General features: G+C 39.8%; 1 protein-coding gene across 2 annotated transcripts in view; it reads left to right on the plus strand.

The window, feature by feature from the left end:
* Positions 1–803: 803 nt before the first annotated feature.
* Positions 804–15,150, plus strand: part of rasgrp3 (RAS guanyl releasing protein 3 (calcium and DAG-regulated)) — a 36,357-nt gene continuing 22,010 nt past the window's right edge. The window contains exons 1-3 of one of the 2 annotated variants that reach the window (XM_059520240.1): positions 804–860; positions 1,472–1,554; positions 9,414–9,473. The gene's annotated coding sequence lies outside the window, so the exon portion shown is untranslated. The remainder of the gene's footprint in view (positions 861–1,471; positions 1,555–9,413; positions 9,474–15,150) is intronic. The other variant, XM_059520241.1, reaches the window with a different exon arrangement.

The following is a 15,150-nucleotide window of genomic DNA, read 5'->3' on the forward strand; positions in this document are numbered from 1 at the left end:
AGTTCTGATGAAATCTGAGATCTCTCTGACCCAGCATAGACAGCAAAGCAACTGAAATGTTCCCAGTCCCAGAAACATAGCATTTACATTAATAAAACAATCCATGTGACATCAGTGGCTCAACTTCAATGTTGCGAAGTTATGAGAATACTTCTTGTGCACAAAGAAAACAAAAATAACTATTTCAGTTGTGTTGCTGTCTATACAGGGTCAGAAAGCTCTCATATTTGATCAAAACTATCTTAATTCTGGTTCTGAATATGTCTTCTGGGTTTGGAACGACATGAGGTTGATTAATTAATAACATACCTAATTGTAATTTTGGGATGAATGGGACTGAAAATATAAACAAAATTGCCACAAATATCTCCCGTCAGCCATTGGTCGAACAAACAGATAGCCACGCCCACAGCCCACGCCATTGGTCAAATAAATGTTGTCAGCTGGTAGCTCAAAACAAATGGTGAAACTTTGACAGTAACAGAGACATGTTGATAGTTTTGTAAAAGTAAACTTTTTAATGGCTTGCTCGTTGTCTCTGCGTATTAATCTGCAATAAGAGTATTTTCCCACCGAAAACGTTACATACTTTGACTTTTAGTATTGTCACTGTGTTGATCTTTTACTTTGTTGATAGTTTTATACATTGTAATTGATCACGAAATCAATATTTAATGTCCACTGATCTATTTGCATGTCTTAAGAATATTTTAGTATTTATTATATAAGATTTAAGATTTGTGTGCTTTATTTGCATTTCTTTACTAATTTGTCCTGTAAATATTTCTTTTCAAAGCACACAAAAGCAAGGCAGAAAGAAACTGACCTAAAAGGCAAATAGAGATCATCTAACAAAACAGGTGAGCAGAGATAAACATTTATTAATTTTGTACATATTATATGAGTACATAGTATATTTTGTACCATAGTATATGAGTATAGTACTTATATAGTATATATAAATATATTTATCAAATGACCATGCTATCATAATCTAATACCATTACTATACAGTAACCTACTTCTCACTAAAGATTATTTGTTAAGACTAACTCAAGGGCAATTGCCTTTACTTTCTGCTTTTTAATGTCAAATTTATGTACTGGAACTGTGTGTGTGCGTGCGTGCGTGTGTGTGTGTGTGTGTGTGTGTGTGTGTGTGTGTGTGTGTTATAGAGGGAGAGAGAGAGAGAGGTGGAGGGGGAAGAAAGGTACAGAATGATTGATTGATGGAGTGAAAAGAGACAGAGCAAAGGGAAGTGAGGGGTGGGACTGAGTAAAGAGCAGTGGAAGTGAAGGGGGAGGGCCAGAGAAAGCAAAGGGAGGAGAGCGGCAGCATGCATCTGTGTGGGGTCAGTATCACATGCTTGGCTCTTGCACTCCACACTGTTGCTGATTGTGTGCTCTTTGATCTGAGTGCATTTGACATGCAGTACTTTCTTTCTTTCTTTCTTTCTTTCTTTCTTGTGAAGGGAGACATGAACTTGCAGAGAGATTCGCTGGATGATTCACACCTATGCTGAGTCAAAAGAGCTCCAGTGATCTGCACAGGCAGGTAAGATCTCTTTCATTTGATCACATAACAGACTGTCGCTCTTTTTTAAAGCCTCTGGTTCAGTGGTTAAACACAAACTAATGATAAACCATGGCATGTTGGACATTAGTTCACACACTCTGCACAATCAAAATGTGTGTAGTCTGTAGTCAGATGGTTTTACTGTGATCTGAAGAGTACAGAAGGCAACTTTACACTCTTAACGCAAACATGTTGCAGCAAGAGAGATTTGACAGAGGAATTCCAAGGTCACAAACTTTTCTGGTGGTGTATCATGTTGTGTCGTGTTTGTGTGATAATCGGAGCCAGTTTGGGAAACACTGATATTTATTTGTCAGTCCAGATGATCACAGGGCTGGTCAGTGTCTGTACATAGTAGGTTAGTCTGACCATCATGTTCTGCAGAGAGTGTGTGTATTGTATGATACACATATGTATTGTTATCATGTATTGTTTGATTTTGTGCATATATTCTTTTAAATTTATTAGCAATATGGTGATATATACATTATATTTATATATATATATATATATATATATACACATGGACTACCTAATGATATAATTTATTTTAGGGTTACAGTTTGGGTTAGTCTGTAGTAATAATTCACTTATATTACCATGTCTGTAAGAGTGTAGCTCCTTAAAACATATTGATTTAAATTTATTGATGTGTGTATTAACATACACACAATTTCCTGCAAAGCAGTGTGGGGACATGATGCTGATTTGAGTCAGTCCACATTGCAGTCTGCTCAGATGTTGCATTGCAAGTGTTGTTGTAGTTTCAACTTTTGTACATAAGTCACAGGGACGATCGTGGCCCAAGGACATCTAAGTTCTCTCCGAATCCCACTCGCACACATGGATACACACTGACTCTTTCTTTCCAACACATGCATGCAAGTTTATCTCAGCAGCTCACTCTCACTGGTTTTATTAACCATGTCCGTGTTTCAAGTTAATGCATTAATGGAAAAATCACAGTTAATCATCATCGTCTCATAAAGTTTTCCATAAAGCAAACAGCAAATAGAAGAGGTCATGTATACTGCAGCATTAACCTGTGACTTATAAGGACCTTATTTAGAGCTGGCCACAAGCCTAGTGTCTCTAAACAGTTCTTGTATGAATTCCTGTGCAGTAATAAGTCATTACATGCACACGTGAACATCTAAATTTGGATTACAGGATGTTAAATTACTGTTGTACAACAGCTTCTCTCTTTGAATCAATGACTATGCTTGTCAAATAAGGTATTCAGAGATCTAAATTATGCATTTTTAACATTGATAAATACAGTAAATAATGGAGTTTTTTTAGGATTATAATTTGCATATAGTTAGTGAACTTCCTATACAAACAATAGAAGTCAGTTTTAGTTGGCTTGGTAATCAAGGTGTAAATAATAACCTTCTCTGTTCTTTTTTCATCTCTTTGCTCAGTGTGCTGATAATCTGTGGGTTGGATCAGCGGCCAGTAATATTTAAACTCTGTTAACACATAAGCACTCATGTATTCGCTGAACACACACTCATTCACAGAGCTGTTGTTTCTGCAGTTACATAGAGTCTATGACGGCAAGTGTAGGCAGGTGTCTGTAACATGGATGGTTCTTCCTCACTGTCTCACTCCACTACATACTCTCCCTCATATGCTGTCTCATTTCTTTTTTTTTTCATAGTGTCTTTTTACTTGCTATTTCTATTTCTTAACCATCTTTCTCTTATCTGTGTTATTTGCAGTACAGTTGTGAGCCAGTAAAATGACGGACTATTTATAGAAGCGTGTCGATGTGTTTTTGCGCCCTGCTGCGTATGTGCTCACATGTCTCTTCTTCTCTCTTCTTCACATCTTCTGTCCATATAAGAGTGATTCTTTAACTAGCCTTTCAAAAGTATATTCACAAAGTTTTGCTTTGCTGATATGGTCAATACATGTGTACGTAAGTCTGGATTGCATCATTTGTTCACCAATGAACCAGATCCTCTGCCGTGAATGGGTGCCATCAGAATGAGAGTCAAAGTAGCTGATAAAAAAACCCAACAATAGACGAAAAGTAGTAGTAAAGTCCATCAGTTAACATCTTGTAAAGTTTGTAAGAAGTAAAGGTGTTTCCACTGTAAACTGTCGCTTCTGTTTTATAAGCCATTATAACTCTTTCTTCAGTGAAAAAGTCCATCCTTGTTGTCCCCTCACATCAAAATCCACTGACATATTTGTTTAGAAACCTTTTCACTTTTAAACAATATTTGATCTGTGCATAATTTTCTCTCGTTAAAGGCAAGACAATTTATTCACAGGAGAAAGTATTTAGGATAAGGGTTTGAAGTCTTGACAGATTTATTTATCACAAACACACAGCTTTCCGCTTTACAAAATGTTCATTTATGACTATGATTCATGCTTTTATCAGCTGTTTGGACTTTCATTCTGACAACACTTTTTCACTGCAGAAGACCCATTAGTAAGCAAGTGATGTAATGGTACATTTTTCCAAATCTGTTCCATTTTTGGATGAACTACTGAACTTCAACCCATTTTCTTTCAGCAATTTGACGTATTTCTTCTTTTTCATGAGAAAAAAAGTGTAATAACTTGATTCTGTCCATAAGGAATTTATATGATGGGTAAAAGTGGAAGCAACCTAGACCGTATTCAAGTTTGTTTAAATAGTAGTTATCCAATTGCCACACAACCTATGTGATGTCAGCAGAAAACGGAAAGATGTTTCATTAAAAAAGGAAGTAATTATATTTTTATTAAAGGTAGTGGTGGTGAAGAAAAACTTTTTTTTCTTTGAAATGACATGCACCAATGAATCATTAACAATATGAGGAAATGGTGTTAATTTTAATTTCCTCAATCGTTTACATCTTGTCTTCCTCTTTCGAAACTATAAATAAGGTACAGAAATTCTCACATATTCTACTGTGGAACCAGATGGCAGTGAATTACAGCAAAAAGCACTTAACTCCCGTCAGAAACTCCCTGGATCAGTCTTTCAGTAGCGTAATTTAAATGTCAAAAGTTACTTCTTGTGTCATTCAGTGCAAGCATAATTCAGGGTCATATGTATGTAAAGTACACCGGTAACATTTCCTCATATTCAGACAGCATGCATGAATTCACTCAGTCACACATTAGCTACAGCTTTTAATGAGAGCCACAAAATCTACCTCCACGAAAAGACACAATGTTTTTATCAGGTCTTTACAATGTGTAATATTATCCAAGACTTCCATAGTATTAGATAAAAGTTACATGTTAGTAGTTTGTAAGTGTGAAGTCTGGATAAATGTCTTAGTCGTGATTACTCAACAGCAAAATCTGGTTCTGAGCAGTTCAACATTTTAGTTAGACGTTTCAAGGAATTTCTAAGAATGTTTCTGTGTGAATCCAAGTAAATGTTTGGTAAACTGGATTCTTACACAAGGGAGGCATGGTTTCATCAAAGATATGACCTCAAATCTTCCACAGCTTTTCATGTGACACAAACCTCAGCCACATAACAATTAGTGAAAGAGGTCGTTCACAGTCGCCCAAAACATTTCTAATCATTATCGCCCGCTCCCATGATTTTGTGTGTCCAGTGCTCCTGCAAACATTCTAAGATTGCATACATTTTTCACGCAACAGGGATCCGCTATTAATATTTAAATCTCTTTTGAATGAGCGCCCGCTCTTCATTTTCACTTTCGATTTTGCAATCACGTGCTCCCTGTGAAAAGGAAGATCAGATATTTGTCATTGAGCTCAGGATCTGTAGAGCAGCAAATCTTCCAGCATGATCTGTCAGCCATCTCTCCTCTCATCCCGTGATCAGTCAAATCTGACTCCTGCACCTTTTAAACTGTGGGTTGATTTTCCTCCATGGGTTTGAAACGTTGCATAAATGACATTTGACTGAAATGCTTGTATTGAAACATTTTGCATTTGCACGATTACAAACAGGGCCAATGGGCACAACCTGCACCGGGGTCCTGCAAACCCGAGCTATGGCCCTGATTCTACCTATGATGAAACTGTGCTAGATGTTAAGTTTTGTGAAGGAGGGCCACTGGTAGGAAGCTTTTTAGCTACTGTATGTTTATGATCAATATGCATAACAGTGACTGTAAAATATGTATTTTAGGTATGGAAATTACATATTTTGAGTTTTGATATTTGGGATTGTGTTACTTTGGGTGCTTTTGTCAATACTTTAACCACCAACCAACCACACCTTAACCCCCCGCCACACCCGCACCCACAGTTCGGAAAACTAAAATATGGGCACCCTAACTTAAATATAAATCAGTCTTTTCACATTTATTAATCTGAAACAGCTTTTTCAGAAGGGTGATGGACTGTCAGTACTTTATAAAGAGGTTTCATATGCTTTGTTCTTGTCTACTGTAGGGCCCTATGATTTTCGCGATGTGGAAAGCGTGGACGGAATCGAAGAATCCAGTCATAAAAACAGAATTCACAGTTTAACACAGAATATCATGGAATTTGTCAAAATTTTTATGAATTAATCAAAAGTAGGTCGTTACACTTAAATAAAGTCCAATATGGACTAGTTTCTGTAGCTATTAAGACGCATGCAAAAGTCGGTTTAAATATGAATCCTGCATGTTCTGCGTGTCTCTGTTAATGAATGCCGCAGACTAGTAGTTTAATTTTCTACACACTGAAGTGCTTGATAAAAAACATAATCCAGAAAAGTTTAAATGGATATACAACAGAATTTGGGAAAAAAATTACTGAATTTAGGAAAAAATAAACCAGATTACATAGACACAGCACACATCAGTAAAAATAGCCCAATACTAATGTTCTTGTATCTGTTTAAAACAAACACTATTAGAGTGTGAAACAAACTGTGTTGGCGGAGCAGGATATGTGCTCATTGTTTGTGTTTAGCTGGTTCTTTTTTAGACTCAATGAGACGAAAGAAGATGGTCTGCAACCCTTTTAAATGAACAGGAAGGAGGACAGAAAAACAGCTGCTGGTGTTACACACATACACACATAATGCACATGCACATTTAGAGAAAAAAAGAGATAGAGGAAGGACAAGTGTCCTTCAATGTTGCTATGGGCTATGTCGTCATTTAATGATGATTCACTGAACTGTTCACACATTACGATGTGAAGTCAGTGATGTGTTCTCTAAAATGTTGGAATTTATGCTGTAATACAGTTAGGCTGATGATACACAGGGCAACTTTTTTTGAACAATGTTTCTTGGGCATTTTCCCACTGAGAATGGGTAAAAAAAATTGTATCTGGATGCTTTGTGTCGGTCGTGGGCCCTGTGTCTCATCTAGTTGCCCATTGATGTCAACATTAATCAACCATTAACAATTAAAATTTTTGTGTGCTGCCGCTCATCCCTGTATGTGTAATAAAAAAAGTGTATGTGCACCCACCTATAGGCGCATTTTACTAACGCGCTCTTTAAATAACAAAGAAAAAATATTGTACCAGACTTTAGATCAGGTTTGAGTTGGTCTACGGAGCAGTCTACTTTCAGTTTTTCAAAATAGCAACGTGTCAACAATGCGCCTTAACACTCCTCTTTTTTAGACCAGCACACCCATAAGCGCAAATCCATTTGCTATTTAAACAACGCGGCGGGAAAATGAGAACTCCGTCGGGCTGAAACTAGCAAAAACACTTGGGTGAATGATGGGACCCTTTGTTGATTATTAACAAAAAAGTACCGATAAGTCTGCCTTCAAATGTACTAGGTTGCTCTTTCATAGCAGTAATAATAAGAGGCTTCATGAAGTTATCAGATGTGATTCATACATGTTTCTGCTAAAATATCCTTTAGAAAAAAAAACATTTAAGTGCCATTTCAATAATCTGGTATATGGAAAATACATTTGGCACCATGGTATATGCCAAAGCTCCATAAAATGCAACTATAATACTTCTCTAATGGATTGCAAGTGCCTATATAGTATTGGTGCATTAGATGAGGAGGAGTAATTTTCAATTACACACCCCTGTCCTGAACAGGTGAGAGTTGTAAATATGTCTCACTGTATTGCAGTCCTGAGGGAAGATCTTGTATCATTCAGTGGTTCTGCGAGACTCACCTGAAACTGGAGTTAAATTCAGCTGTTGCATGTTTAGTGTTACCAAGCCATTACTTGTGCAAAGCTCTTCCGTTCTGAAACCGGTCTTCACCCCTGTACTGCGTATACAAACCACAGACAGATCGAAGAGCTTGTACCTCAACCAGTCCCACTAAAACAGACCAAACAGATAGATGGGAAAATGCAAGCTTTCGTAGGGCATACTTGGGGGTCCTGAGGGTGGGTGATCCTATCTGTGAGTAATCCCTGCCCGTAAATATCGGCAGTTGAATGACACCCCGCTGGGTGGGAAGTCCTGTTGTCTCTGAATAAATTCTCCTCACTATGGTAACCAGAGGGGCTCGTCCCCTCAAAGAATGGAAGCTGGAAAAATAGGCTCTGAATTTCTATACATGGTAGTTATATGAATTATATCTGGCACTTGTTTGAATAGAGGGCCTTCGAAACAAAAGAGAAAGTTGAAAATTGGGGTTGTCCATTGTTTGAACATGCTGTTAATGTCCCTCGCTGTTGTTCGGTCTTAGAGTTTGATGTATTTGCAATTGGTTTGTCGCTTTCATTTGAGAACAGATCAAGGTCATGCTGTTTATTGAAGCTATAGTTACTCTGGCTTGATTATTTTGGGGGAGGCGGAAACCACGTGACGCAGATCCACTCCGTGTCTATGACATCCTGTTCAAAAGCCACTGACTGGAAAAAAACAACCTGCCTTTATTTAACCCGCATTGGTGAGGAGAAAGAAAAAGACAGCAATGCTTACACTCCTGACTATTGTCTTGCACTCATTATCTTTTTCTTTCCCTCACTCCCCCTTTTGCACACACAAAAGGACAGATTGCTGGTCACCGCCACCCCTCCCGCGTGTGTATTGTGACGTGGTTCCTGTGTGCCGGGCTTCAGTTTACGGTGTGTTTTGGAGTATTTTTAGCCTGGCACAGGAACGCCTGCTACACAGACAGGAAAAGGGCCAGAATAGAAGGAAGTCCATTCGCCTTTTAGACAAACAATCCCTTCATCTGCATCAGTGAACTGTGGGAGAAAGAGAGAGAGAGAACGAGAATGAATATTTCTCACATTCACTAGTGCCACATGGTGTTCACAGGCCTTCTTGCTGAATTTCACAATGTTGAAAACTCTAAATATTCACTGTCGCATTTTTACAGACACCATTCACTTCCCCTTTCTCTTTGCATATAACGTTAAACATTTTAATGGTTTAATAATGTTAAATATTTATTTTTATTTTTTTAATTGAAAAAGCATGATTTTCTATAATATATTGTTACTGTATTTGAAGCCAAATAAATAATTTAAATATTATCATTTATATAAGTGTGTCTTTATTCAGCACTCTATAATATTAGATGTGTAAAACAACATTAAGAGTAACATTTTCAATTCAATTCAAATACATTTGTAGTGTTTTTATTTATTTATTTACTTTTTATTTTTTAAAATAAAAACTATTGTTCCAAATAAGTTTTCCAGTAAACTTTGAGAACTTTAAAAATATGTTTTAAAACATTTATTTATTTCCTTTCAAATTATCCATTGCGATTCTCAATGAGTTTCTAAACCCAAAAGTGTTTGCCGTAACTTATGCATCTTCGATAAGATTTTAAGTCAATAAATGCTGATACAATTTTCATTTTTGGTTGCACAGTTCCTTTAAATGAAAGTGTAAAACTGTTTTTAATAACCCATCTGTCATGTGTTGCAATTGCCAAAAGCTATATATTCGGTAACAGATTCCTCCCTTTCATCCAGATTTCTGATCGTGAGGTAAAGCAGTTGCCCTCTAAGGCCAGATGCATCCCAGACTTTAGAGTGAGTTATCATTTTTGTGCTTTTCAAATGTGTCACGAAATATCTGAACTTATCCAGGTCCTCATCAAGTCAGATCGTCGTCTAGTTTCAACTCTTGGTCTAAATGTCAGAATGAACAACAGACCAGTCAAGTTAAGATAAAACTTTTAAGTAGGTTAGCATTAGCATGTCTCTTTAAAAATGCATGGTGTTGGGGAAGTTTCAGCTCAGTGTGAGGAACAAGCGACAGCCACTGCTTTATGAATTATACACCTCTCTTGTTCCTCCGGATAATTACTTTGTTTTAGCCTTTTCTATATGGCAATTTCACACAGACTCTAGTTCCTGCTCTGTCCCTTTGCAGTGTGTGGCAGGATGTTAGCAGCTCTGTTTCAGAGAGAAACGTTACCCAAAGTTGTGTTGTTCCTTTTTCATTTGCACGGATGCTGTACCCTTCAGTGTTAGAGAGTACCTGACTCAAAGCAGCAGTGATACTACTTTTTTCAGAAGCGTGAAAGTGGATACACTGGTTTCAAAATATTTTATTTGGAGGTTCCTGTAGGTCAAACAGTAGAGCACTGCACAAGGTCATGATTATGTTTGGCTTCAGATTACTTATACAGTTGAATGCAATGTTGCTTTGGATAAAAACATCTTCAAGATGCATAGATATAAAAATAAAGGTCTTGATTTTCCAGTTACAAGCTACTTTTCCAAAAAGTAGCATTGGAGCATGATCACTGTTATGCTGCATCACAGTTTTATAATCAAATTGAAATTGTACAAGCTGAGGCAAAAATTAAGCACGCTATATCTTGTATCTGTTGTATAGAATACCGCTTTGAAAATTCCAGTTCATTTTAGTGAATTGATTTGTTCAAACAGTTGTAAATGTACAACTTCAAATGATTCACTGATTTATTTCCCTGCACAGGAAGTCCTTGTGCAGCATGCTACGTCTTTTGTGTAGCAAAATATTTTGTACATTTTTGGGTTTTCGTTTATGACACACAGCTACAGCTGACATGATATCCAAACTATTTTTTTTTTTGCCAGATAAATACTGCTGTGGTTGCAGTCAGTGGTAACCAAAACTGTTCAGTTACTAACATTCTTTAAAAAAAAAACTTCTAGTGTTCCAGGTCATTCGGGTTTAGAGCAAAATGATGGTGAATAAATGATGGCAAAATTATATCAACTTTGGGTGAACTGTACATTTAACTACTTTATGAGTAGCTTGTAGTTTAGGAAGTCAAGTTGCTAGTTCTAGACTAAATCCTATAATTGATGTACTGACAGGATGATTCATGGTTCATAATTTGAACTGTCAATCTGAAAGATGTAAATCTCAAAAGTACACAGGCTGGGGCCCTGATCTGATTTAGAACTGCTGGTGGTGTTGTGTTTTGGGTTTGCTAGGTTCATCTGTAGTAAATCAGGCTTTATAGAGCGACTGTCTGAATGAGGTTGTGGGGAGGTAACTCATTTACTGATTGCATGTCTCTGGCGTTGTGTGAATGGTTCAATGGAGCAACATGAGTTTTGTGTCTTTGTGTTTGTGTTCATGTGCATGAGAGCTTTCTGTCTGCGTGTGTGAATGTTCTTGTGTGCGTGCATCCATGCATGCTCGTTTCTATCTTGTCTGTATAAGCAGTGGAAACTCTGTGTGAATATTGTGATGTGGTCCTCATCACAATTACTGTCTACGAAGAGAGACAGATCTAATTCTTACTGTAGTTTAATGTTGGTCAGGTTACTAAATGTTTTGTAAGGGCGCACTGTACATGTGAATTAAACTTGATAATCAGCCCAGTTCAAAACATTTACAGTAATAAGGAGGAAATATACAGATCGAGGAGAAGGAAACATGACTGTGGTTTCTACATTTTTGTTCTTTAAACCATTGCTCAACTAATAACAGGCAGCAAGACATACATAGACCATCGATATTTTTCTTTAATTTTCATAATATTCATTAGCCATTCAAAAATTTGAAGAAAATGCGAAATGTTACTCAAGCAACAAATCAGCATATTAGAATAATTTCTGAAGGATCATGTAACCATTTTCCTTCGCCATCACATGAATAAATTACATTTAAAGATATATTCAAATATGTAGCACTGTAATAATTTAATTCATAATAATATTTCACCTCACTTTTTTCTCTGTATTTTTAATTAAAGAAATAGCCTTGGTGCATATAAGACACTTCTCTTAAAAATACAACACTCTTACAACAATAACATCAACAAAAAACTGGTGACACAAAGCAGCATTATATCACTAAATGGTTGCAAACTTTAAAATTGACAATTAATTTTTGCTGAAAATCCAAAGCCATACAACATATGGACTTATGCACATGTAAGCTGTGATTGTCAGGAAATTGGGAAAGACATACTGTATGTCATTTTTCTGGAAAAATAAATGGTAAAATGGACAAAAAATATAGTAAAAATGAATGCTGTTTAAAAATACCTGCACTACAATAACTGCAGGTGAAATGGCCTACATCAGCCTTAAGTCATACAGAAATGCTGATATGCTTGTCTTCTGTGACCTTTCTTGAGGGTCACCAGGAGTGTGGGTTTTGAACAGCTGCAGTCCAGTTCACTGAGAACCCAGTGACTTCATCTCACTACACACACACAGATGTAGAGGGCAGCTGTTCCTCTCTCGCTGCCAGACACACAGACATCTGCTACATCTGCTTTTCACCCAGACACTCTGTCCTGCTCATCCTGCCTTATTGCACATCATATGAAGTGCTTTTGTCTATAGTGTAGTGCCAATAAGAAATATCCAACTTAATTTCTATTGCTGTATCTTTTTGGGTTTTCATTTTCTTTTTCACTTCATTTATTTTTATTCATTTTATGTCTCTTCTAGCTTGATTCTCACATGTCCACTTCACTGTCTCTTTCTTATCATCTCTTCCTCTCCCTTTTGTATTCATCTTGTCCCCTGTTCATGTTCTGAGCCCTTCTGTCACTCTGATTGGCTGTGATGATCTGTCATATGGCCGTCTGATGTGCGTTGGTGTTTACAAACAGCCGTGGAGGACAGTGGGATAGTGTCAGTCAGCTGATCGCAATCTGTTCTGTTGGAGAGGAGTTCTCCTGTCCTCAAACCACAGACACTTTTGGAAGTTACACTTGACTCTGTCCTCAATGTGAAGATTTTGGGTTAGTGAATGAGGGAAATGTGAATCTTTGGCTCTTGTGTGAGACTTATGAAAAGCATCTTCAATCTGTGCTCACTCTTTATGTTATTGACATCAGCACATTCAAGTTCTGAGTCCTTGAATATTCTCAGTGAGTAATTCTCTCGCTCTCTGTTTTGCTCTGATTTTCGAGAGCTTTTTTGGCGCTCTTGTATTTATGAGAATATTAAATGGTATTTAGGTCTTGTCTGGGGCAGTTTATTCCATTATCTATTAAAAGTAGCACTCCTGCTGTTCGAACCTCACATTTAAAGACAGCATTAAATAGCTTGATGAGTGCAGTATTCTTTCCTGTGTTGATGTGTTTCCTTTTGAAATTAGAAGTTTGGGTGAGGCATATAGGGTGTCTTTTCCCCCTTTAAAAAAGTAGTTCAGTCATGGTTATAAGCACAATTTGTTACAAGCTAGTAAGAAGCAGTTGGAATTCAAGGGCGGGTCATTCTCATTCTAGAGAGCATTTGATTGGATAACAATCTGTGTAATGCAGGATAAGTCACCATTTTTTAAAGAGAGATAAGCTACATTTTAAATGCATACATTTGTGATTTTAGAAGTGTACTAGCATATACACTACCCCTAAAATTATATTTGATGATATTGTAAAATATTATTATAACTTTAGAATTTCTGTATATTTTTGAATATACCATATTTTTAAGCATCTATTTGTCACAGTGTCTGGGTTGTGTTCCCTGGGTGTCCACTAGATGTCCTCTTTTCCCACGGTGTCTTTCACTTCATTAATCACATTCCTCACGTCCCTGCTTAATTATTGCACCCAGCTGTCACTAATTACCTATCATCACACCCTGTCAGTTTCCCATTAGCGCTTGTCTCTCCTTGTGTATATAACCCGGTCTGTCTTAGTATGTGTCACGGAGTCGTTGTTAATTCATGTCCGTCATCTTGTCGTGCTCTTGCCTTGTGTCCTTGTGGGTGCCCTGGCTCAGGTGTTCTGGTCCCTGGCCGAGGGCATGGGCTACAATGATGCGGCCCTCAAGGACTATTTCAATGGCGGGCTGGATGATCCAGTGTCTCAGGAGGAGATGGCGCAGTTAGAGACACTGGAATTCTGGGAATTCGTGCGCTACCTGCAGCATCGGCTTAGGTGGGATGCCCCAGCCACTTCTGTCTCTTCCGGCGGGGTGGTCGTCAGCCCAGCACCACTGCCCAGGATGGCAACCAGCCAAGCGCCACAACCCAAGATGGCCGCCAGTCCAGCACCACTGCCCAGGATGGCTACCAGCCAAGCGCCACAGCACAAGATGGCCGCTAACCCAGCGCCAATGCCCAAATTGGCCACCGTTCCAGCGCCACAACCCAAGATGGCCGCCAGTCCAGCACCACTGCCCAGGATGGCTACCAGCCAAGCGCCACCATCCAAGATGGCCGCCAGTCCAGCATCACTGCCCAGGATGGCTACCAGCCAAGCGCCACAGCACAAGATGGCCGCTAACCCAGCGCCAATGCCCAAATTGGCCACCGTTCCAGCGCCACAGCCTAAGATGGCCGCCAACCCAGCGCCAATGCCCAAATTGGCCACCAGTCCAGCGCCACAGTACAAGATGGCCGCCAGCCCAGCGCCAATGCCCACTTTGGCCAACGGTTCAGTGCCACAGCCCAAGATGGCCGTCAGCCTAGCACCACAGCACAAGATGGCCGCTAACCCAGCGCCAATGCCCAAATTGGCCACCGGTCCAGCGCCACAGTACAAGATGGCCGCCAGTCCAGCACCACAACCCCAGATGGCCGCCAGCCCAGCACCACAGTACAAGATGGCCGCCTGTCCAGAGTCATGGCCCAAGATGGCTGCTTGCCCAGCGCCGCTGCACAGGATGAGAGTCTCAGCTGACCCTCCAGAGTCGAGTCAGGTGCCCGTGGACCCTCCGGAGTCGAGTCAGGTGCCCGTGGACCCTCCGGAGTCGAGTCAGGTGCCCGTGGACCCTCCGGAGTCGAGTCAGGTGCCCGTGGACCCTCCGGAGTCGAGTCAGGTGCCCGTGGACCCTCCGGAGTCGAGTCAGGTGCCCGTGGACCCTCCGGAGTCGAGTCAGGTGCCCGTGGACCCTCCGGAGTCGAGTCAGGTACCCGTGGACCCTCCGGAGTCGAGTCAGGTGCCCGTGGACCCTCCGGAGTCGAGTCAGGTGCCAGTGGACCCTCCGGAGTCGAGTCAGGTGCCAGTGGACCCTCCGGAGTCGAGTCAGGTGCCAGTGGACCCTCCGGAGTCGAGTCAGGTGCCAGTGGACCCTCCGGAGTCGAGTCAGGTGCCAGTGGACCCTCCGGAGTCGAGTCAGGTGCCAGTGGACCCTCCGGAGTCGAGTCAGGTGCCAGTGGACCCTCCGGAGTCGAGTCAGGTGCCAGTGGATCCTCCGGAGTCGAGTCAGGGCTAGTCACCGATGACCCTCCAGAGTCAGGGCTAGTCACCGATGACCCTCCAGAGTCAGGGCTAGTCACCGATGACCCTCCAGAGTCAGG

Source organism: Carassius carassius, chromosome 32 (genome assembly GCF_963082965.1).
Source record: "Carassius carassius chromosome 32, fCarCar2.1, whole genome shotgun sequence".
NCBI classification, from domain to species: Eukaryota; Metazoa; Chordata; class Actinopteri; order Cypriniformes; family Cyprinidae; genus Carassius; species Carassius carassius.